Source organism: Limulus polyphemus, unplaced genomic scaffold (genome assembly GCF_000517525.1).
Source record: "Limulus polyphemus unplaced genomic scaffold, Limulus_polyphemus-2.1.2 Scaffold2416, whole genome shotgun sequence".
In the NCBI taxonomy this organism is placed as follows: Eukaryota; Metazoa; Arthropoda; class Merostomata; order Xiphosura; family Limulidae; genus Limulus; species Limulus polyphemus.
Genome location: NW_013668026.1, coordinates 148,569 through 176,066, shown reverse-complemented (window position 1 = coordinate 176,066; position 27,498 = coordinate 148,569). Strand labels below are relative to the sequence as shown.

The following is a 27,498-nucleotide window of genomic DNA, read 5'->3' as shown; positions in this document are numbered from 1 at the left end:
TGTACATTAGCTAAGAATGACTGCCATAACAACACAAATCCTGCTATAAAGTAGCAATCAGTCCTTCTCAATATCCAGAACAGAGATTAACCTCTTCATATTTGGACATCGTGTTAGCAGATAACTTTTTAGTTATCTTTATGTTCTCAATAAAATGATCTTAGTAGGCATTAGTATTATTAGATTATGATGGATTAAAAAGTTACTGAGATGTTTTATAAACTTACACTAAAGGGGTCATAATGTGAGATACATAAAATGCCATTACGAAAAACAATGTGGAAATAAAGGAATAAAAAGTCTAATACTTGAAATTTACAGAACTTGGTTATTCACATATCCATTGTAGTAATAGCTAACATCATCTAGATAAGGACAAAATCAATGTAGGTCAAAAAAGTACATTATACTTCTATTGTAAATACTTATTTCTTGAATCATTCCTCTCTGCTATACCTGTAACAAATGAACGGAACATTTGATACTGCTGAAGAAAGAACAAGTACATTCGCATCAGAATAGTCATTCTCTTTATGAATAGTGTTATATTATAAAATAAGACTTATGCATATCTTCAGCAAGTATCGATGTTTAATGTTGGCTGTTAAATTAAACAAATTTCCATTTCGAAAGTTTAACATTTTTGCAAAACGCGTGATTTGTTAATCAGTCCCAACATTTTATCTAATTCTGTTTTTAATGGTATAATTCTGATCATCACCCAGCTTAACTAACTTTTATCTAAATTTTAAAACTTACACTAAAATTATAATAAGAAGAGTGCCAGAAAAGTTTACAAAAATTAAAGTGTCGTGTTAACTTGTATATTATAGTACTCTCTTAAAATATTCATGTGGTAGAAACATTAATAAACTTAAAAAAATCAAATCATGTTTGTAAAAAAAAAGTTCATTATGCTACAGTGAAAAAAAAAGACAAGTTAAGATTTTTAGGCCTACTTTTTGTGTCCATAAGATGAATTGCTGTAACCTAGTAACTGTACGTCTGCAAATTTTGAGTGAGAATAAATGTTGAACATCTAACTAAATGGCATCTTATATTTCTTGAACCTGATGCTGAAATGCAGTTTTCAGGTTTGCTGTTACAGAACTTATAATTCATACTTTGTTTTAAAATGATATAAACCAGGACTAATCACCACCATTACCACATAGCTGATTCCAACAATTAAAATTTAAAGCGGTGTTATGTGAAGAATCGTATACAAAAAAAGACGTCTTAATATGTTATGCACACGTTTAAGTCGGTGAACAAAATATTATTATAAAGTTACGATTTAAACACTGAGAGTTAACTGGCAAGGTATTGAAAATCAGCAGGCTTATAATTTACGATAACAGATATGTAAACTGCAAATATTGTTCTCCATATTCCTCTTAATTTGTTAATTTTAGATTTAAATTTCAAATCCACATTTTGTCTCTCAAAACTAATTACTCGAAAATTTGTTGAGCCAGATGATGAGCATTTGAGACATACTTTTGCCTCTATGCCAGTGTTTAGTAATATTAGAAGTAGCTTACTACCTGAGCTTACTTTGTTGATTTTCAGTCTCAGTTTGTGACTGATCAAACTCACTTTCATACGGAACTCTGTTCATTATTATCCGTGTTAAGATTTTAAAATATTTTGAATGAACTACTAGGTCACATTCACCAGGAGCATGTTCAAGTAAACACGACGTAGTAAGGGATCTAAAATTTGAAAGTTCTTTTTACGCGAATCAACAATTTTATTTTTGTGGACACAATATAGCCTTGTTGACAGCAGGTAAAAGTATATTTTAAAGTACATTTGATTACTTTAATGCAGGAGTAGAGTTCTTAAATTAAAACAAAAATTTTAAGCGACCATTAGGTTTAAAAACACATCTTAGCTGTATTTGAGGGCATACCCTACGAAGTGCATTTGTTAAATGACTTCTAATTATCGGAGAATATTTACGCATGTATGGCAACGTAATAACAACGAGACATTTTGGAACTTCAAATGCAGATGGCTTATTAAAACTTCATTTATTCAAATAATTTCAAAGCATTATATCAATAACACAGATGGGAAAACAATTTTTACATAACAATTCTTTGATGTTATCGGATTCTTTACGCAAAGGGTCATATGTACTAGATGCCTTATATGGTTGATGGAACAAAATATTCGTCTCTAAACTTTCTCTAAATACACTGGTATAAAACTCACAAAATCAAAGTCCAAACCAGTAAATGTTCTTTTTTTTATGGTGTACTTCAAAATGGTAATGGCATTATTGTTATTAACCAAAGTATCAAGAAATGAAAGTTTATGATCCTGTTGATATTGAATTTTAAAACTCCAGTCAGAACTTAAATGTATAATTTCTTCTAATGGTATGTTTCTATACAGTGCATCAACACCAAATTTCACACAATGAACATTACTTTGAAGCTTCTAATTTTGTATTTCACTAGAAAATTCAGAGCTGTCTTTCACCGTGTATTCATTGATCGTGAACGTCTTCAAGAATGCAACGTATAATTCTGGTTAATCGTTTGGTAATACTAAAACTCAGATAAGTGATATAGCGTTGACTTATTTGAAGGGAAGTCAAGTTCCAAAAGTACGTATTGAAACTGTGAAAGGTTAATATTCTCAATGTATTTGAATATTAGACCATCAAGTAGTCAGCCATTCAAGAGTTTTCTTATGGTATTCCTAAAATTCATAAAGAAGGATGTCTATTGCGACCTATGGTAGTTCCTAATATTGGGACTTATAGCCATGCCTTGACTGTTTTTTTTTGTGGTTAAATTCTTGAAGACGTTCACTACTGAAGAATACACGTTGAAAGACAGCTCTGAATTTTCTAATTAGGTACAAAAAAGTTCGATTGCAATGATTATTGTGCCATTTTTATATTAAATCGCTGTAAAGAAACATGCCACCAGAAGAAATTATGCAGTAAAGTGCTGATTTCACTTTTACAACTAACCATTTCTAAATAATTTTTTTAAGTTGATGAGTTTTGCTATTACGGAATCAAATTGATGGTGTCACTATGAGTTCTAGATTGGTGCTCCTCTTTGGCCAATCTATTTCTGTGTTATCGTGAAAAACAGTCGTTGGAAAACTGCCCGCAATCGTTTAAACCGCTTTAATGCTAGAGTTATGATAATGACACGTTTACCATCATTACTAGCTCTGGTCAGTCTTCTCAATTATTTGAATACTTTAACAGTAAACACAAAGTATAAAATTCACCGTTCAACATTTACAAAATCACAAACTTTCATTTATAGAGACTTTGATTTATAAAAATAATGACCACTTCCAATGTGAAATATACCATTAAAAAGAAACATTTACTGGTCTGTACTTTAATTTCGCATTTTTTTACCAAATTTATCTAAAGATAACTTGGTTTAATTTTTTTTCAGTCGTGCATATGAAATATCTAGCTCGAATGGAGCGTTGGATATATTATTCAATAACATCCAAGAATTCTACGTTGCTGATTGAATATTTCACAATTATTTGAATATGCGAAGCTTTAATAAACCAAACTATCTAAATTTGAAGTTCCGAAATATTTTGCTATTAATGTATTGTCATGTATATACATATATATGTGTGTGAGCGCGCGCAAATATTCTTTAGTTAAGAAATGTATTTTGTGGGGTATATCTTCAAATACAGCTCAGATGTGTCTTTAAACGTAATTGTCGCCAACAGTTTCTTAAGATTTAAGGACCGTATTCCTGCATTATTTCATCAAATAGTTTAGAAATTCATCTTTACTTGCTGTCAGCAAGAAAATATTGGATCCACTAAATGAAAATTAATTCGTATGAAAGAACATGCAAATTTTACTTCCCCGACTACGTCGAATGTACTTGAACATGCCCAATGTGAGTGTGCCATCCATTCTGTAAACAACTCATATGAGATAATATTCAAAATTAACAACATATAAACTTAAATGCAACTATTATTTTATTCTACTTAAAATAAAATAAAAATACTTTTATTTAGAAACAAAATTACGTTTATCTATATTTATGAACATTTATAAATACGAATTGCTCATTTATTTTGATTATTACTTTATTTGAAATGTAATCTGACGATATTAAGTATTTTGTTGAACTAAAGACACACTCTCATAACATTTGGTATTACATCATATCATTAACGACTCTTCTTTTTTTTAATACAAATTTCCAGCATCACACAATAATATATGCGTGTATTCTTCACAACATTGTCAATCAATCTAGGAAGCATATATTTCTTCTCAAAATGCATAAAAGTATGACACAAATTATAGCCACAAGTTACAGAAATCAATTCTCTACATATTGTGGGTCACCTTATTTCGAAATAACACGTCTTAAGGTACATTTAGGAATTTCGTTTTTAAAATTAGTCATACCTTGTTTCTTAACTAAAGACCGAGTATTTACAGTGTATGAATCATACCACCCCAAATTTGTAAAGACGAGTATCCTAAACTGCCTACTCTCCAGAATAATGAATATTTATAGTGCAGAATATGCTAAAAAGAATGAAGAAAAATACATCAATACAACGTTTCTTCGCAATGGACATTCTAAAAAATGCAGTAAAGAACACGAACACCACGAATATACAGAAGAACATTTCAGGTGCAGAGCCATATTCCCCTAGTTCAAAGGACTATCTAAAATCTTATGAAATATATTTAACGAACATAAAATCAGAAAATATGCAGATGCCATAATACATTTAAAAAAATTCTTCATGAACATTGGAGAAACAAAAAAGACCAATAAAAGCCAGCTTTTAAAAGCACAATAGACATATAAGACTTTGTAATATCGATCCATCTGCAGCGGATCATCATAACAAAGAAGATGGTCATATAATGAAATGTAATATTACTCAAACAATGAGATAAGAGCAACACACGAAAAAATAAAAAGATAAAAGAAGCCTTCTGGAATCATCTAAGTGATAACCCAGAAAACTTAGCATAGAAATCAACAAAACCTGAATACCCGTCGTGAAATGTACGAAATACTATATTTAATCCTAAAGTCGTGAAAATATGGGCAAAGGAATAGCACACCTTTCTTTCAAGCAAGGAGACACGGGATCGAATCGTCTCCCACAGTGTATACTCATTCTCAAGACTGATCCGAACATGGAGTATAAACTAATTAATATTTCGTATCTAATAATAAGAAAGACTGACTACTTTGCGTGTGTTATTAACCATGTATTTAATTGGTTTTTCTATCGTAGATTTTTGTGCATAATAATAGTATCATTTTTGAAACTATTGTCCTTGCATATGTATTTCGTGTAATACTGGATTTTTTACAATTGAAAAGTAAATAAAATTCGTTTGTTTCTTCAACCATAATCCACAATTTATTAATTTTATATGTTTGGTATTATATTATGACAATGCAAAAACCGTCTCTACAATATCACAATACATTTTTCTTCTTGACAGTGAGATAATTTCATTTGTCTTTATTTCCTCATCTGAGGACAAAGTTCAAGGGTAGGTTACTACTTGGACTTAAGGGGTTAATCCACTAGTGCTTCTAGTAAGCTACTTTTTATTAACTCACACTACCAAAATAGTACAAAGACTAACTCTAAGAAGATCAAGTTGTTACAAAATATAATTTAGTTCATTTGTGACTGATATTGGGAGTTATCTTACATACTGATTATGTATAATTGCAGCCACGACAACTTTTCGTTTACTTGAGACTGTCACAAAATATTAAAATCATAATAGTAATTTTAGTACTTACTGGAAAGAAATACGATAAAAACATCTTCAATATACTTATTTGCAGGATGATCATAAACTGCTACAAAACAATGACAAGACACTAACTTAGTACTTGATTTAGAATTCCTCTATCAACACATATGACTGCTACAAAACAATGACAAGACACTAACTTAGCACTTGATTTAGAATTCCTCTATCAACACATATGACTGCTACAAAACAATGACAAGACACTAACTTAGTACTTGATTTAGAATTCTTCTATCAACGCATATGACTGCTACAAAACAATGACAAGACACCAACTTAGCACTTGATTTAGAATTCCTCTATCAACACATATGACTGCTACAAAACAATGACAAGACACTAACTTAGCACTTGATTTAGAATTCCTTTATCAACACATATGACTACTACAAAACAATGATGAGACATTAACTTGGCACTTGATTTAGAATTCCTCTACCAACACATATGACTGCTACAAAACGATAACAATACACTAATTAGCACTTGATTTAGAATTCCTTTATCAATACATATGACTACTACAAAGAATGATGAGACACTAACTCGACACTTGATTTAGAATTCCTGTATGAACACATATTTGCGGAAACCAATTTATTCAGATTTCCAAAATCAGAATTTTGCACAAGGCTACACCAGGACTATATGCGCATACCTATCTCTAATTTAGAACTGATCGACCATAGAGAATACAGGTAGTCAACAGTACTCACAATCAGTTGTAAGGCTACTCTTGCCTGATCGAATAGTGAGACTTAACTTGTCACTCTTATAATGCACCCATCCACCAGCACCCCCAAAAAAATACAGAGAGTGCTTTGCGGCAACGGGTTTATTTTGCTTTGTGTTTATTGGGCAGAAAGCGATCTGTGGAATCGAAGATCCGTGGTTCACGCCCCGTTACTGTTAAATAAATTGCTCTTTCCGATCTGGAGCCGTAATACGTTAAATTAGTGACAAAAAAAAATCCCACTATTCGGTTACAATAGCCATCCAGTTTATCACTTCAAAAGTAGGGACCACTAGCGCATATAGCTCTCGTGTAGTTCTCAGCCCAGTTCAACAAAAATAAAAAAATCACTAGCCTATTTCGAATTTGAAGCCTAAGGTCTTTCAACGAAACAATTTAAAGTGAATACAAACATGAATATATATATACACATAATTGGTGGACTGTTGTTTATAGGCTTTGATTTGTATTTTTTAACTGTGCTAATTAAGACTTTTAGATGAAAAACCCAAAATTTCATTATTTGAAGAATACTAAAACATTACTGATTATTACATTTACAGCAACCTATTATATTTATTTTCTCAAAACGAATAAACTTTAAGTAACCCAAATTTTGTAATGAAAATAATCATATTTTGCAAGCTGTAATACAGAAATAAGTCGAAAATATCAGCACTTTTACTCTTTCAGTTATTAATGATTTTTGGTCTGAGTAGAATAACTCCCGTTTCTTAAGGTGTGCAGGACAATACTTACTAGCTGTAAAAATCAACTACAATACATGTGAGTTATCTGTTTTATCTAAAAATATTAAATAAAATTCTTCAGAAATGTAATGTTATATAAAAAAATTATCGTAGTACAATTACTATAAATGCCAAATTATGACTTTATAGAGCACTAAAAGATACAAGAGAATATTATTTGAGCTCATCTTGATTTCTTGGTTGCCTATTTCATTCCCTATAGTACAGGTTCTAATGAGCTATTCTCTGCCTTGTTTTTGAGTTCTTTCAGAGTAACGTTGCTTTAAGTCGATCGTATGTTATTTGCATTAGAAAGGAGGTCGTATTTAAGATTACGAGCAGAATTTCCTCATTTATTTCCGTTCAGGACGGAATTATTTCAATATGCAAATAAGTTTTGGATGCCTGTGTAAGTTAAGTACACAGGCCTACGATGGTTTTATGGTCTTGAAATTTTTACATGTTCTACAGTCAATCCTGTACGCTGAATCCGAAAATGATATCCATTTTTCTCCATCACATACAGATTTTTCACAAAACCTCATATGTACTTTTACATACGTGAATCATTTTCATCGAAAACGGGTCACATTTTGTTATGTTTAAAATGTTGACAACCACTGGCTATAGATTCATCTAGACCAATCGCAACGTGAGAGTCTTATTGATCGTTCTAGAACCCATTAGAAATAGACTGCTAGTATATAAACGGTTAACAGGCCTCATGACGTGTCATTTCTTGATTTGATGAGAGACTTGGGACTTCCAAAGGATTCTTCAGAGATTTTGGGGTCCAGACTTCAGACTAAGAACTTACTTTCTCCAAGGATACCATTTTACTGCTACAGAAACCGTAAGAAAAAGTTTATACCATACTTTTCGCAAGAAGATTCACTGATTTATTGCAACAATATTGCTCAACTAATAGCAATGCTAGGAGTTGCAGTCTTTGAACCAAGTGAGTGGCGATTGTTCATTGATTCCTCCAGAAGTAGTCTAAAAGGTGTTCTCCTTCACAATGGTAACATATGTGCATCTGTTCCTATTGCTCATTCGGTTCACCTGAAGGAAACGTACGAAAATCTCGAACTTCTTAATAATGTCAAATACAAAGAACATGGTTGGCTACTTTGTGTATACTTAAAATTCCTTTATATGTTGTAGGATCAGCAATCCGGTTATACAAAGTTTCCACGTTATTTGTGTGAATGGGACAGCAAAGCACAAAATCAGCACAAGATAAAAAAGCAATGGCCATGCAGAGTCAGCCTGATACCAGTATCAAATATCATTGAACGTGAAAGTTTGGTTGACACAAAGGAAGTCTTCTTACTTTCACTTCACATAAAACTGGGCTTGATGAAGCAGTTTGTAAAGGCCTTAGACAAAGATGGCGACTGTTTCAAGTATCTATGTGGGCAATTCCCAGCTCTTTCAGAAGCAAAACTTAAAGAAGGAATTTTTGTTGGGCCTCAGATTAGGAAATTGACTTCAGATGGACAGTTCGAGAGGACGATGAGGAAAGTTGAAAAATAAGTGTGGATTGCCTTTAAAGATGTTATTGACAAATGTTTAGGAAAGAAAAAGGTCCCAAGTTACAAAAATATTGTCAATAACATGCTTGATAAACACCAAAGATTTTGTAATATGAGCTTGAAAGCTCATATCTTACACTCATATTCACTATTTCCCTGAAAATCTCAGTGCCATAAGCAAATAACAAGGGGAAAGGTTTCATCAAAATATCAGGGAAATGGAGAGGAGGTATAAGGGAAGGTGGAACATCAGCATGACTGATAACTGCTGGTCATTGAAACGAGATGCTCTAGACTCAATACATAAAAGAAAGATCACAACACGTAGTTTTGGGGCTGAAAGCCGTAGATTTCACAAAAAAATCAGGATGAATGAGGATGCATATTCGTTTTACATCAATGTTCTTCCCTGTGCTTTAGTTTGTTTGTATTTTTGTTAACAAACATAATAACAAAAAATGTTCATTGTGGTAAACAAAATAATAATTTGATCTAGGTAAGTTTTTTTTCTTCCACATTTATAAGCAATCTTACCTGATAGGAAAAAGAAAATTATTTTCGAAATCTGTGTCGCTGAATCATGGAAAATCCATTATTAAAACCAAAACAACTTTTATGAAGTTTAAATTTGCAGGCCTGTGTAATTAACTCTCACAAGATTCAAGCAACTTAAGAAATTTAGTTAAATCCTAAATGCATATACTAAACTAAAAATGCAACAATCTTAATAATATAATTAAAAAAATTTAAAATACAATAAAAGGATATATTAAACATTCTAACCAATACTGTTAATGAATATAACATTACTGAAGTGTAATAGGGAATTAATGAAAATACCAAGTTCTACAGAATTCAGTTTTCTTTTTCAAACATTAAGTTGGTTATAAGCACTAAAATATTACAACTGGATGGAAAATAAAGTACAAATGTACTTTAACATAAATACATGGTTATAAGAACACATCAAAAGAAAACAAGTTATACTGATGATGAATAAGTAGTATAGAGTTTTATAATAGGGACTGCAGTATAACACATTATAACATTGTCCCATATAGTTGCCATCTGGGCCAGCCACCTGGATGTAAAAATTCTTGGCTTCCGAAGTTATCAGCCAACCCAAATCAGCTGTAATTAAGGTCATTGCAAAGGAGAAGATTATAACACATTATAACATTTCATACTTGCATAAGGAAGCACATTATGTTAATATAATAATAGGTAGGCAAACACCATTTCCATCACATTTAATCCTTGTGCCTTTTAACTATGTAACAATATATGAACTTTGTATTCCTTAGTACTTATCATACCTGAAGACAGATCAATGTTCTGTAAAAACATGTAGTATGCTCCACCATCAATAAAATTATTCCTTATTCTTATAAATCGTTGTTTGCCCACCTATTATGACATCATAACAGCAACAGACCTTTCCTCACTATGACAGACATACAAAGGCATTTGAATAGCTCACATTACTAAAAATAAACTGCTAATGAAACAGATTAAATAGTATACACTTCACTTCCATCATATTTAAAAAATTCTAGTTATATCCTCCAGCAAAAACATTAGAGGATAAAAATGTATTCATTTCACACATATCATATGATAAGACTAAGCACTATAAGAAAATGATTACCTAGAAAATGTATTCCTTCATCAACATGGATTTAAATGCTGTTTCTAACACAAATTTTAGTTTTTACTACAGCTCATTAATCTAAAATTTCAGATCAGAAAAGTTCATATTTGTGACATTATTCTTTGATGTACTTAATACAAGTGGAATATACACTAAGTTTCATCTAGATCATTTTCATAAATGTAACAAATAATTTATTCAGCAAGTATTATTCATAAAATATACAAAAAATACCATATCGACTTGTAGTCATGTGATGTAAATTTACTTTTTAATTAATATCTAATTTATTATTGTTAAGAACTTAGATGTTTGGTTCACCCTTAGTTTAGGTTAATTAAATCAAAAGTCTGTAATTATGTTTTTGAATATATATATATATTTTTTTTGTCTAGCTATTTTGTTAATCATTTTTTGTGTTTGGTTACTTATCTTTTATGGCTGTAAATTTGTCAATAAAGTGAGTAAGTAAGTAAGTAAAACACATTTGAGGTAGCAGAAGCACAGTTATATTAGCCATTGAATTGGCAAAGATGATTACATTACTAAAGTGTAACTTTCCATATTAAACCTGGCTAAACTGATACAGCTTGAAACCAGTCTTCAGCTGACAAGAGAGCTCCACTAGATGAGATTTTCTATTATGCTCCTAGCTAAACTGATACAGGCTAAAACCTGAGAAGAAAGCTCCACGTTTTCTGTCTTGTTGAAAATAAAAATTATACATTTATTTAGGTTACTCTTTTGAGAAACTTTTTCACAATGACTAACATACAATTACAATTTTTAGTACTAAAGAAGTGATTCTTTTATGAATAAAATAGATATTCAAATTTAATAATTTACCTTTTAAGAATGGCAGAAGTGCAACTTCCTTAGGATTTAATTATTACAATACACTTGTTACAAGAACTGTGTTTACAAATATTATGCATTTTACATTTAAATTGGATTCTTCATTAGTGTATTTCAATCACTGAGATATGACTAATTTAATGATAATAAAATGGAAGAAACTAATACAACAAACAAGTGTTGTAAAGTTTCAGACACAGAGTGTACTGCAATAAATAGAAAACAAACGACCATTTGTGATGTTATAATTCACATTATACTTACAACAACAAGCCACATGATAAGTTACTTTCTCATCAGTTTTTGTCCTAGAAAAAGAACCAGTCTGAAACCCAACCATATAATAGATAAGCCACAGGAAATTGTATATATATCATGGATGTTTGCTTTTCCAAGTATTCCACAAAGAAATGTACGTCCTAACAGCACTAAAAAAAAAAAAAGAGATCATTTCTGAGTAAGCATTGAAGAAATAAGCAAAAGTTTAAACAAAATTAACTCTGTTTGTATCCATAGTCTTAACTTCTACTGGTTTCCCAAACAAAGTTATGTAATAATATAGTAATGGAAATTTTAATAATACACTACCAAAAACTAATCCTGAAAACTTATTTGTATACTGTCTCATTTCCCACTTTGTTTTTGAAGTTTGCAACGATGGGAAGTAGTATATTTATTTTCTGTGATAATGTTTTTTAAAAAATAAGTATCTTACATCTAGGTTATTTAATTAGTTTTAATCCAGGATAATGCTTTGGTAAAACTGGCTCAAGATCAATGTTTAGGTGCACTTGTATCTTGGAGGATGCACACTCTCATTTACAAGTGATGAAAGGTATCCACAAGTTCTACTGAAGGAGACTCTCTGATGAAAGAAAACAATGAGCAGTTCCATTTCAATTAAAAAAAAAAAACATTTAAAATGCAGCTAAATTTCTTTCAAAACAATGCAGTTTTATATACCTAAATTGATTAACAAAGTACAGATCTATTGGCTTACAACTCATTATTATGATATTCATTACCCACAAGTCACTGCCCAATAGCCTTTTTTTTCAATACCAAAACTTATTAGTCGGACAAATCATTTAAATGTGGAACAAAAACATATGCACACTGCAACTACCATGGTTTTTATTACAAATTTTAGGCCTATTGGTTTCCAATGGTCCACCAGCTTCTTTTTTAAATCATGATTAACATATGATTATCTAATGTAACAATATCAGTAAATATCATCAAATACTAACCAGGAATGAATAAAATCCAAAATCCACATAGAGTCATACTGAAACAAGCCAATGCTAGAAGTAAAAGAATCTGAAAGATACAAGCCATAGAAATAAAAACTTGTTTTTAATTAACCTTTTCAGTTTCAAAATCACAAAACTGATTATTGAAGGAATATTTTCACTGCATGAGAGACATTTGCTAGAAATTCTTTCCAAAATTATTATATGGATTTTTTTTCTTTATACAATTTTGATTCATAGACTGTGATACTGACCATTTGCTAACTTAATTTATGCTACACATTAGACTGTTCCAAAAACAGATTTGCTATTGTTGTTTTAAAGAAAACAGAACTATTATACTTTAAATATATTCTTGAAATTGGTATCTACAGATTTGGAAGTAATTTACCGAAATACTTTTTTTTTTCTAACTGAATTTGAAAAAGGACTAAAAATAATGGGACAACTTTTGTTTGTTTGAAGTTAAGCACAAAGCTACTAAATGAGCTATCTGTGCTCTGTCCACCACGGATATTGAAAACTGGTTTCTAGTGTTGTATGTCCACAGACAATGTGACAGCTATTATGTCATTATTATTTTTCATCTCAAAAATACAAAAAAAAAGTCTCTATAATGAAGAAATAGGTGAATGTCATATTCAAGTAATGATGAGTTAATCTTGGATAAATGTGATAGGTCCACTTAATAACAGGAGATTGAACAAGATTCTTATAATAAAGTAATTTTGAGTTATCTGACCATAACTGAGTTTGAGAAAGAAAGAGGGAGGACATAAAACCAAGATGAAACAATCTTTACCACATTTCCTCTCTTCCCTATTTCAGGCTTGTCCTCAAGCTAAAAATTAATTTTAACCTAAAATGAATAAACTTTAAAGTTGAGCTCTGGTTGGAGAATGTGCTAACTTTCTCTCTCTGCTGTAAACATTTACATACAACACAGATGTCACAACCTTTTAACATAGAAATATGGCACAAAAAACTAAGGAAAAATATTCATTTGCATCATATTATTAAAAATTCATTTAACAATGATACTTATCAATCATTAAACAGTAGAACAAAGACAGAAAAAGTGAACCTTCTAACAACTAATATCACAGTTATGTCACAATAAACAAATAACTGCAAAACAAAACATTTAAAGTAAAATAAAGAGCACCACATATCATAAAAATAAAATCAATTTAGCAACAAAACTAACCCTTCAACACAATAGCAAAAATAAACATTTTAAATCAATACAATGAAAAATGAAATTACCCTGTAAAGTAGCATTCAAATATAAATAGCTTCTTCGATTTGTACACACACACATACAAAAAATTATTAAAATATACATATACACAAGAACTAATTACACATCACCCCAAAAATAGTACACAAAACATTGCAGCTAAAATATAAAAAATTTACCATTTGAAACATAAATATTCACCAAGTAATAAAAATAAGGAAGTGTCTGATTACTCAAAGGAACTTTAGAGCTCCTGTCTGTGGATCAAGAGGTAAGTTTTGTGGCTTAATGTCTTGATCAAAGATCTCTTGGTAACATGTGTAGGCTAAACTATGGAACAGCTGGCACATGTAGGAGTTACAAAACAATAACTTAATAAATGATAAAGTTATAGTTCATTCTAATTTACCATAAGTCCATACACCATTTCAAAAGTAAGTTCCATCATGAAATTGAGACAGATTTTACCTTTCTTTTTCACTATCTACACAGAAAAATCGTTCGAGTTTGACTGCATTGTGATGATTCAATTGTCCCATGGGAAATCACATAAAAAGAGTCATTTCTGATAACTTGGGCCTAAGGCATTTCCTATGGTTGGTCATGTTCCTATCCTGAAGTTGCCAGAACCATAGTTTTCTTTCTGTTGTCAATGCAGGACACTTCCTTGTGGCACTTTGAGTTCCTAGCTGGGAGTTGTCAAAATTTTAGTAATGTTTCACCTTCACATATTTACCTTCCATGATTCACTGCAATGTCTGGTGAAATCAGCATAATGGCGGATCCTGCCAGTAGAATACCCTCCTTTATGGGCTCAAAGTCAGTTGCAGTCAGATCATGAGATCTCTAAACTTTTTCTTTGTACTTCAGAATACTGTCAGAGTATGCTACATATCCTTTCAATAGCTAGTTGAAGAACAACACAGACAGATCAAATGTTCAAAAATTCAATCACAAATAACAAAAGTCTAGATTGAAAATACAAGGTCAGATGAATTCCAATATAACAAAAGATGAGCTAGGTGCATAGGTTGAAAAAGGTCATAACTGTCCAGTTTCAACAATTATTCCCCTCTAAAGACTACCTTTTGAGACAAAGTAATCAATAGATCCCCTTGGCCAAACAACATTTCTATGGGACTCATATCTCATGCTCTAATTGCCCATAGAACATGGGATCAGTAGCCATGTTGCACCCTGTTGTCATTCTCATGACAATGACCATCATGCTTACTGTTCAACTGTTATTAATTACTTCTACTAATAACTAGTTGTTACGTAAACAGAGTCAGATTCCAGGAGGGAAAAATTAGGGTCAAAATTTCAGAACTGAGTCCTACACATGAGCTGATTCAGGTTAGGTGATACCAAACGTTGATCTTGACAATTAGAATCCACTAAAATTTACATTGTCTTTCCTTTGCATTCATTTTGTGGGAAATGGCAGAAGAATTTCATGAGGAGCTTAAGCTTTTACATGCAAAGGATACATCAGCTAACAATAACTTTCAGGAAGTTAGAAAGAGTACTATTAGGATTAATAGTAGTGGAATTAATTGTAATGAGCATATTCTATTGAGCAACAAATTTCAGCTCTTGGCTTGTGCAGATGAGGAAATATTGGAGGGAAGGAAAACAAAAGTCAGAGAAGGATGTGGATGATAAACTTAAAGAGGTTATAGTTATAGGTGATTCCTTGACAAGGCTTGTGGATAGGATAGTCTGTGGGGTAAATAGGGAGAAAAGTATTAAATTATGTTGTGCACGTAGGAGCTAATAATCCAGGGAAAGGTAGGTCAGAGAAGCTAATAAGTAAGTACAAGGGGTTTATAAAGACATTTAAAGAATAAGACCATAACTTAATTGTATCAGGGATACTGCCAAGAATTAATTGTGGGAATGAAATTATGAGAAAGTCATTAGAGTTAAATGCTAGGCTTAAGTTAATATGTAAAGATGAGCATATTGGCTGGTTGGACTTGTGGGATCAGTTCAATGGGCGAAGTGAGTTTTTTTGGAATGGATGGTTTACACTTAAATAGGGTAGGGTCTGGTTTGTTTGCAAAGGCTATTAACTCATCTATAAGGGAAGTTTTAAACTAGGACAAGACAATAGTGAGGGCCAGGATAAACTAAATACAGGAAAAATAGGATGTACAGAAACAGTCTCTTTCAGCTAGTCTTTGGCTGCAAAGGCCTAAGAGACTGTTACAGAATGTACCATTTGGTCTGAGATTTGCCAGACACTATACCACCTCGATGACCCTCAATCATCCATGCTTCTATTGCATTGAGGTTAATCTTCAGGAAAACTCTATCAGCAGTTCTTGTTGCAACAGATTCTGGCATTTCTCCTTCATGAGTCTTTGTCAGCAATGAGACAACTCACTCATAAAACCATCTCTCTTCTGTGACCATCTCTTCCTCTTGACTTATTTCCTAGTTAAGAAAATGCCATTTCCATAGCCATCAAGCCTTTGTAAACTTATATAATATGAGAGTAGAAGCAAAAAGGCAATACACACATAGAATGGTAGAAAACACAATAGTTATAATTTTCCCAAACTGAAAATGTATTTCCGATAGGCACTTACCTCCTCTCACTTAAATAGCTATTCTCATTCAGTGCTGCCCTCTATATGCAAAAAAATTTTGCTAATGCCACAAGCCTTGATGTTTCCACCCATCTGGAATTGACTGATTCCAATGTGTCTCACATGCAACAACCCTCCACCAATAAGAGAGGGACATACTCTCTTGACACATGTGACTCCCTCTATTCAATTCTACCACACTATCACTTAGAGTTTAGGCAAAAAATGGAAGCACTGGTTTTTAGTGGGGATGAAGGGTGGGAAATGTGAAAAGAAGTATTACTTATCAGAAATGCATTTTAAGTATAGGAAAATTACAACTTCTGATACCATAAATTACCTCTTTACATATAAATAGCTAGAATTCCACATTGAATAGGTGGAGGGACCAGTGTGAGGGAAAGAAAGAAGCATCCTTCAAAAGCATCCTAAGGATCTTCGGAGGCAAAGATCATACGTGGGAGACTGCACCACTTCTGTATCTGGTATACATTCGTCCAGTGTGGAAAAAATATGTCACAGATATGGGTGGAAATAGGGAGTAACATATCTAATAGGAAGAGAAATATGGTTGGATAATGATCCGAACCACACTATACATGAATCTCAATCCCATAATACATAAATGTGGGTGAGAGTAAAAGGATGTGCCTCCAGGTGTAGAGTGGCTGGGGTGCGATGGACCTTACATAGCAAGTCAACTACATCCAAAACCAAGGCTACTGGGAACTGACATCCACAAGGGGGTAGGATGAGAATCATACCATCAGTAAGTCAACTACAATCCAAAACCCGGCCACCAGGAACTGACATCCATGTGGGGGTAGAAAAGAGGATCATACCACTGGCAAGTTGACTACAATCCAAAACCCAGGGCACTGATAACCAAAATCCATGTGGGGATAGGATCATACTGGTGGCAAGTCAACTACAATCCAAAACCAAGCCATCTGGTGGGGTAGGAAAGAGGATCATACCATCTTCCCCTCAAGTTCATGAGACTGAAGGGAATCTCATACCTTCCCAACCTATGAATGGGACACATGATTGCAATTTGAGAAATTGATTGATTGATCCAGGAACCTAACATCCAGCATTGAAAATATGTCTGTGTTATGGAAGCCATCTCACTCAAAATCAAAATGACAAAAACTACCCCAAGCACGGTAACAGCCTTGGAATAATACAACCATCGAGGGATAGTGAAAGGGGAAGAACCATAGTAATCTAAGTACTGCCACTGTGACCCACAACACAGATGGAGTAACAAGAGTATAAATGAATGAGAGAATAGAGACATTTGTAATACATGTGTCAGATTCATGTTAATTAGTTCAGCTCTAAATCCAAAACCCAGCCACTTGGAACTGAAATTCACGTGGGAGTAGAATGAGGGATCCCAATCGAATGAAATGCAATTTTGATGGCTCACTCTGATGTTATATAGTGAAGAACCTCCCATCATCTACACCAGCAAAACAACAACACCATATTCTCAACTGATGCTTTAATCATCATTTATGTATATTTAGTATATATATATATATATATAGAGAGAGATAAATACTTCAATGATTATCAATTACAATTATTTTTAATAGGCGATTTAGATCAGCACTGTTAAACAATAAAGAATTTATAATCATTTAATTCATCTACTTTCGCTTCCAGTCAGTCATCCATAGTCATAAATGGATAAAGCTTGTGGTAATAGCACCCACAAAGCATTTGGGATATCCCATCTATCAAGCAAAATCCAAAATGCCAAAGTTAAGCATGTTTACCATCATGGAAAATCAAAACAAGGGTGAAGAGGTAAGTGCTTAAACCCACAACATCTCATCTCCTACTGCCTTTCACTGTCTGTCTTAAGTTTTAAAAGTAGAAACAGAACTACCCAAAATTTCTACAGTATAGAAGTCCCAACCACAACTCTTATAAAGGTCTTAGAAAAAAAAGTAACTTGCTTATAAATTGTCGAAAACTTATTCAAGTATGACACAGGAAAGCTGAGACAGGCCCAGCTACTTGAAGTTGGTCTTTCCAGTCCCAACATACTGAATAGAAAACTAGTTTTATAACCAAGTTAGTTATTCAAGGTCACCCTTGATAAACTAACGACCTCTAATTAAGGAGTTTTCCATAATTGAAAGTTTATTATTTAAAATAAATTTATATTTATTATAAACAATAGTTTGTGTGTTTGTTTGCAGTTAAGCACAAAGCTACACGATGGGCTATCTGTGCTCTGCCCACCACGGGTATCGAAAGCCGATTTCTAGCATTTTATGTCCGCAGACATACCGCTGTGCCACTGGGGGCATATACAATAGTAAAGAAATGTTTTAGTTGTATATCTCTATATCCATTATTTTTTAGTTTATTTATGAATAAAGAAGGAGTTATTACTAATACATAGGTTAAAAATCTTTTCAGTTGTGATATAATAATCCCTTTTAACAAAACTTAGAAATAACACTATGGGGAGTAGGTAAACTAAGGATGAGAAAATTAAATTTCCTTCTTTTATCAAAAATGGTCAAATGAACTCTGCCTTCTACAAAATAAATGTCCACATCTGGATAATTAGCTTAATAATCATTGCTTTTGATTTTTTTTCTTTAGTCAATTCCTTAGAATATAGTATATTTGGGGCAAAGTTTAAATTATCCATCGAAATTAAATCATCAATACAGCAGAATGTTTAGTTAAATGAAATGAGATCTAATTTTTTTTTAAATTAATATTCATAGAAGAACAAATACAAATTGGCCATATTTGAAATTAGCACCAATTGGAATACACACTGTTTGTTTATAGATCTGTTGAGTAAGTTATATAGCTATTATATACAGTATGTTTCTTCATTGGATCTTACTGAAGTTATATTTTGTAATACCCATCTCTGCATCATAAAGGTCTTTTAAATTTGTTGAAGTATATACAGTGGTAAAATCGTAAGTTGCAACTGAATTGGCTGTTTTAAAGAATTTAGATTATTTAGACATTCTATAATTGGATTATTATTTTTGATAATACAAAAAAAATAAACAAATCTGAATCCAAAAACAAATTTTCTGAATGTTTTGATAACACAAAAGTAACATTGTTAAGTACAATGGAAACTGATTTGGTAGCAGAGTTAAAGAATTAGTAATAAATCTAACTTTTACAGGATTCTTATGCAGTTTAGAGATAGTATATAAAATGGTAAATTTCTACTTTTTAATCTTAAATAACTTTAAGGGTAACTGCCTTCCACATCTGGCTGCAGACAGCGAAGGGCAGTAGGAGGTGAGATGTTGTGGGTTTAAGCACTCACCCCTTTACTCTTGTTTTGATTTTCCATGATGGTCAACTTGTTTAACTTTGGCATTTTGGATTTTGCTTGATAGATGGGATATCCCCAACGTTTTTTGGGTGCTATTACCACAAGCTTTATCCATTTATACATATATATATATATAATTTGTTTGCCATTAACACATTCTGGAGGATATCTCCACAGTCTACCACTCATGGCGAGGATGGGCAGCTATCCCCTTCTGCTTTACCCAGGAAGTCCATGGGTGAGTATGGTCCGGCACTGGCATATTAATGAAGCAAATATATCGCAAGGATGAACCTACAAATGATCTTGTAGTGATGAACTGGGTCTTCTTTCCCCGCTGATTTTTCCACGCCCGTTCCCTTGGCTGTGGTTTCGCTAGATAGTAGATAGGGACGGTGTGAATCTCGTTAATCCATTCATGCACGTCACTAATTAGATGACGAGGCATTTGGCTACCTTAAGAGAGTCATAGTCACTCCCTGCTGATTTTTCCAAGCCCGTTCCCTTGGCTGTGGTTTCACTAGATAGTAGATAAGGACAGTGGAAATCTCGTTAATCCATTCATGCGCATCACTAATTAGATGACGAGGCATTTGGCTACCTTAAGAGAGTCATAGTTACATAGTGTTAATTCAACAATCCAATACTCATCTCAGCAGTATGCATTTAGTGGCCATGGAATTGTAATTGTTAAGTCATAACTGGACAGGCACAACTCGCCACAGAGCAGGGTCCATAAAACAAAAGAGGGGCATGCCCCTGAAAAATAAAAGGTATATATAACTAAAAGGTAACTTACCTAGTCACAGACTAACAAAAGAGTGAAGGATGGTAACAGGTGGATTATGGTACCACAACAAGGAAGAAACAGCTACCCAAAGTAAAGTATGGGAGATGAATGTATGAGGTGTAGGCCTAGTGCTTGACAGATGAAGTATCTTCAACAGATGACAGATTTGATATACGGGGAAAAGGGAGGGTGTATGATTGGAGTGAAGACACAAGGAATAAAAGGTCAATCGAATCACAATCCAAACCCAGTGGAGTATGGGAAGGAAATCATGGGAAATGGATTCAATGGAAAACAACCTTAAAAACAATGAAGCAACCCAAAGCATGTACCAGACCTACAAGGTCATCTGGAACCGGCTGATAAGAAATGTGGAAGATGATAAGAAACAGAAAAATAAAAAAAATATATCACATGAGCCACAAAAATGCAGGTTAATAAAAATGATCCAGAACAAAGGAAACAATTGAACTGAAACAGCAAAGAAACCCAGATTTGTGTCTGCCACGAAATTTAATTAGAAAGACTTGAACCAGAGTGATATGGATGAACAAACATACTGTGGAAAAACTGATGGAAGGATAAAAAAAATGAACATTATAAACTGGATGTAAAACAAAAGAGGTACCTACCTGGGAATTTATAAAAAAAATTCAAAAACTTCATGTGGAAGAGTATCCTTCAGGAGGCAGAGACTCCAAAAATTTGGAGGATTGAGAGGTCACTCCTTGGGAGAAAATGTGATGTGACTGGAAAGTCAAGCAACAGAAGACAGAAATACCTGGAACACGACCCTCCAGGAGACATGTTAAGTGTGTGGGTTCAAAAATGGAGATCCACTATAGACCACAAAAGAATAAGAATGAACGTCCTCTTGATGAGTGATAGAAGCCACCATCGAATAGTCAGAGTAAAACATGATTAGTCAAATCTGGACAAAATTAAGAGAATAAACGAAAGCACATTCGACTGGTGGAAGTTTCAGAGTGTGAAGAGAATAAAACCTTTTGCCTGGTGCAAAAAAAATTGTTTGCATATAGAGGGCATCAATGAATGAAAATTGCTATTTATGTTAGATGAGGTAACGTACCATATTGGAACGTTACAATAAGATGTCCATTCTGCAGCATATTGAAGTAAAACTGAGTTGATCTTAGTGCAGTAGAATAGGTCTCTCTAATTAATAACAAGAGGGTCAACAAGATACCTATTATGAAGTAATTGTGGGTTTGAGAAAAAAGACTGGACACAAATGTACAAAAAACAGTGAAACAATCTTTAGTTACACTCAAAAAACAATCAAATTATTGTGTGTAAGAATGAAGGACATCATCTTTACTTTATACTTATCCCTCTAAACTCTCTTAAGAACTTATAAATATGTTTATTAAGCACAAATTAACATTATAGTTTAAATTTTAGAAGAATATTACTATTTACAAAGAAAGGACTACTAAATTGAAGGCTTGAGCTTGAGAAAGCTAATCTAGAGATTACAATATACATTATATACCAAATTCTATGATACTATTCTTGGGATACATACACAACCTGTGTCACCATTAGTTGATCCCATTGAAGTATAAAGGAGGTTGTAACCTCAAGATATCATCTGACCTATCATTGGAGGACAATGCTGTTGAGTTTCTTGCATAACATGCAGTATTACAGCAATATCCCATACATAGAACAGTTACTATCTTCAAAGGAATAAAGGCAACTACATTAAGATGAACTTTACAGCTTTCTTGACCATATGTTATGTGAAACCCTAACATACTCAGAATAAAGGTTAAATTCACAGTAAATATAATATTACAAGAAATGCATGGTGTATTCATATACCACAGATGTTTACATTTCACTACAAAATAATATCAAATAAAAATAACAAATACCAAAACTTTCATACACAGCATGAAACAACTAAAGGATAATTTATTTTATGATACCACTACTTTATCTACAATAAGGCAAAACTACTGTTATAAAATAATGTCAATTGTCACCTTCAGCTCATTTTTATATAAATCTGGTATCTGATGATCAATCATGTGATATTAGATGCAAATTATACAATTATCAAAATGATAGAAATCAACTGACAAATAGTTTATAAAAGTGCTTTTGGTTTGTTATAGTTATAACATTACAAATACCAAACATCCTCTATTTATTTTATGCAGTATGCTTTCCTTCACAGAAAAGAACTATAAAATCTCAATAAGATTGAAAAACGTTTGTAATTTCAGGTTGTTTCTATGAAAAGGATATCTTACCCTGACTGAAAAATTTGAAGGTTTTTCATACTTGCTGTTTTTTAAAGCTTCTTCAGGTATTTGTTGCCAATCCAGTTCTTCATTAGTCTCTTGTTCTTTTCTCTATTTATTATATGGTGAATGAAACAGTAAATATGATAAAATGTCTTATAACACTACATTTGATATCTTGATATGCTCATGCAGTCTTCTACAATATTAACTTTAACTGATTTAACTCATTTCTATCAAGACTTCTTGAGCCTACGTGTTTTTCTGGCATCATGAACTTTAACTGATAGAAGATCATCAAAATGCTTAAAGCATGCAGACAATGGCAAATATTATTTAATATATGCTTACCCATAATATAATGTTTGTAAATTTTACAGTTTAAAACTTCTTAAGCATTACTCAAGATCCAATACTTACCTGTACATGTACCTTATACATAGAACAAGTGGTTAATAAAATACAGTAAACAAAAATTCACGGAAAAAACTGAAAAATGAATGAATAATAAATTTATTAATTTTTAGAGAGTTCATTTAATTCTTGTTTCCTGCTTTCTGCTTATCCCTAGCCTACCCAAAAGTTCCAGAACAGTGAAAGGATTGTATAGTTAATATCATAATCCTTTTTGTAAGAACTTGATATCTTAAAATTCATTATTTTAATTTCTTTCTAGATACTCACCTGCTCAAGTTCATCATTTATTTCAAAAAAAAATAATGGATATGGAAGAAATTTGACACATAATAAAACCATCCACTGATGAAAGATTTTAAAAGTTGGCAGAGAACTTTTTTGTCAAAAACAAATGGAAGAAAAATCTGCAGGATTATATTCTCTAAGGACAGGTCCCTGATAATCATCTCACTGAAAGTAAACAAGACATAAAATGGTTAACTATACATGTTTTAGTTTGAAACACACAAATAATTTAAAATATTTTAGTTTTTAATTTAAAAAATATAATACATTATGATACGCTTCTGTTTGTTTAATAATTTTATGCAAAGCTCCACAGCTACACAAAGCTGTCCTTAATTTTCAACTTATAGACAGCTGGTCAATAGCATCCACAGCCAGCTCTTGGGCTACTCTTGTCTAATCAAATAGTAGAATGTCACCATCACCCATAGAGCATACCCACAGCCCTAATGTGCAGAGCATACTTTTGTAGCAATGGATCACAAATTATTTCCTCCTTTTGGCTTGTGGACATCCATGGTTGGACTTGTTCACCATTGAGGGTTGAGATCATTAATGGAGTACTAATTATATGCTGAAGGAGAAATGTCAGTCATTTTGGTTGTGGCTGAGAGTTGGTTTAAATACTTGAAAAAAAATATAAGTTAATTTTTTGCATGACTGAGTCCATTTCATTGGCTTACATTAAGACTGCCTTCTAGTATGCAAATTTTTGTTTGCCACTAGCCCTGGAACTCCCATCTAATTCTATGTGTATATCACATGGTTCAGCTGCGTTTAAGCATGCAAATTAAAATGCAACAGTCCTCCACTAATAGGAGTGTGACAAACCCTCCTATCATAGCTAGCTCTCTCTATGCAGTTGAACCAGATCTTCACTTCTCTATTTGGCATGACAGTGTTAAGACCTAGTGCTTATTTCAAATATTTTTTTTCTTCTTTAGTGCTTTTTTGCTAATAAAATCGATAATAGCTGATAACATTATATATGTTACAAGTGTTATATATTTTCTATAAAAATTGTTTTAAGTTTTAAAAATATTGCAAGATCTACTATCTTCAAAACTCCTCTCAATGCTGTCTATTATTAAACTACACTACTACTGATATGAGATTGGAGAAAGATATTCAGACAAATTAGACAAAACAAAAAACTGTAATACCATCAAAGAAAGATATTATTAAGTATAGTCATGTGCCAATATGTTTATTATTCTATATTAAAGTTACTTCTCAGCCATTGGTCTGTATGTTGATTCATGCATAAGTAGCTGAAGTATAAATATCAGAAGTCTGCCATAAATAAATAAAGAACATTGGTTTTAAAGCCAATTTGAGTAGAATAATTATTTGAACTATACCTCAGAAAATCTGACTTGCAAGATCAATAATTTGACATTTTAAAAAAACAAATATTAAATAGATGCAATATACACGCTTAATTGATGACAAAAAAAAATTGTTTAAGTTTAATTAAACTTATAAATTTTGTTCTATTGAGAATCAACTAGTGAAAATTGACGAAAGGAAGTAAGTAGGTAAAATGCTCTTAATAAGATGATTTTTAAAACAAATCTGTGCTCAATCAACTTCAGTTAGCAACTACAAAGTTATATTGTCTTACCTTTAATTTACTTATTTTCTAAAGGTTCCCTCTTTTCTTCTGATTCCTATTCTTATTGTAGATTTTTTTATTATACCACCACCTGTCCAGTTGTATTCTATACTGAACTACTAAGAGTCTCAAGAAATAACTGATTGTTCTTCTTATAAGTATTATAATATTTTATACTCAAAAGTTCATGGCATTAATGTAATAATTTTATCAAATATTCTGGAAGATAATGAAAATAAGAGAAATTACGAGTAGGAGTGTGAAACATCTTTTCAAACATTTCTAGATTTTTAAAATATTTTTCTGTTACCATTTGAACCTATTTCACTATATCTAATGGAAATATCATTACTAATTTTCTTGTGACACTTACCTAGAAAGTTGCAAATTGTAAGGCAGAAATGAGGGTAAAAATTCTGAAATACACCAAACAGGGAGCCATATCACCAACCAGGTGACTGTTATAAAGATACACAAGGAGAGAAATAGTTCTTTCACTTGCTTGAGAACTGATGAAACAATCAACTAAAAATGTTAAAAAGAATCATTATTTCAACAAGAAAACAATCACTAAAAATCTACATAAAAAAAGAAAAGAAAATTCAACCAAAAGAATATAAATCTCATGAATTAGAGTTCCCAATACCTGATACATTTAACAGTTTTTGAAGATTAATTCAAATCTCATGATTAGAGCTCTCAATATCTGATACATTTAACAGCTTTTGAAGATTAATTTAACACGTTTTAACTATTTTTAAAATTTCTGATTAAACTTTTTCCAATTTATTTCACAAGAAAATTACTAACATGATTCCTATTATCTCACCTGGTGTAGTTCATTCTAATAGAAAAAAATTATAATTTAAAATTTCAATGAATATTAAACAGCTTTTTCATCATATTTGTTGTTGTTTTTTTAAGTTAAACAAAAAGCTACTCAATGGGCTATCTGTGCTGTGCCCATCATGGGTATGTAAACCTGGATTTTTAGCATTATAAGTCTGCATACCTACCACTGTACTTTTTTCATCACAATAAAATTACTTAATGCAACTGTTTTGTAGCAGCTTATCTATTTATTGAAGGTTCCTTAACTCAAATTACAATCAAAGAAGTCAATAAGTGCAATGTAACTTAACTCTCCTTCCACACATCTTGAGGAGAAATAATAATATTGGGTTTTCAACAGCTGGCATCTGTTGCACATATTTTACTACAAAGTAGAATGTTTTTAAATTAAAAATATAAAATCATCATTATTTAATGCTTCAAATTGCATTGTATGTATTAGGTGATCAAGAAATTAATGTCGTGTTTTGGAACACTTTCTATAACCACCCCCAAAAAAAGTATATCATGTATAATAGTTAAATGAACCACCTAAACATCATGTTAGTGTAGCCTATATAATGCATAAAGTTTAGTATATTCTAATCCTTTATAGTGATGGCAAACAATGTAACCCACATTCAGCATGTAATGCTGTATGAATACAAGAAGGGAAACACTGCCCCTTTAGCCACAAAAAATATCAAAGAAGTTTATAGAAATACTTTGAACATTCGTAACTGTCAATGATGGTTCAGCAAATTTCGTTCAGGTAACTTTAGCCTTAAAAACTATGATGGCAGGGGCTGACATGTTGGAATTGATACTGATCCTCTGAAGATGCTTGTTGAGTCTAATCCAAGGCAACGCACTTGTGAAATGGCCCTGAAATTGCATGTCTCTTATGAAACAATATGTAAACATCTAAGGAATATGAGAAAACTCCATAAAGAAGATGTTTGGGTGCCTCATGAACTCTCCAGTGATCATCGTTTCCAACGAGCAAACATTGCTTTGTCTCTTCTAGCACAGAATATGCGTGAACCATTTTTGGACAGAACTGTCACCGGTGATGAAAAATGGATTCTCTATGCTAATAAGAATGGCTCAGTCATAGACAAAAACCATTTCTGACCACAAAACCTGAACTCCATCCGCAGAAAGTGATGCTTTGCATTTGGTAGGACATCAAAAGAGTAATTCATTTTGAACTCCTCAATCCACAGCGAACTGTCAATGCAGAGATCTATAGTCAGCAACTGGAACATTTAATCAAGTCCTTAATCAGAAACTCTCTTCACTTGTCAATTGGAAAGGTACGATAATGCATGTCTACATGTGGCACATTCGACGCAACACAAGATTATGGAGTTAGGTTGGGAAGTTCTCCCCCATCCACCATATTCTCCAGATATAGCACCATCAGATTACCATCTTTTTGATTTGCTGCAATACCATCTTAATGGGAAAACGTATGCAAATATGGAAGGTGTTAATAAGGACATCGACATGTTTTTTGCTTCAAAGCCAA

At 32.3% G+C, this 27,498-nt stretch overlaps 1 long non-coding RNA gene across 1 annotated transcript; it reads right to left on the bottom strand.

Moving 5' to 3' along the window:
- Positions 1-11,621: 11,621 nt before the first annotated feature.
- LOC111087642 lies at positions 11,622-23,673 on the bottom strand. The gene is made up of 4 exons (XR_002612303.1): positions 23,504-23,673; positions 22,829-22,930; positions 12,592-12,661; positions 11,622-11,769 (listed from the first exon to the last, which is right to left on the bottom strand). It is a non-coding gene; the product is annotated as an uncharacterized LOC111087642 (long non-coding RNA).
- Between the last annotated feature and the right edge of the window lie 3,825 nt (positions 23,674-27,498).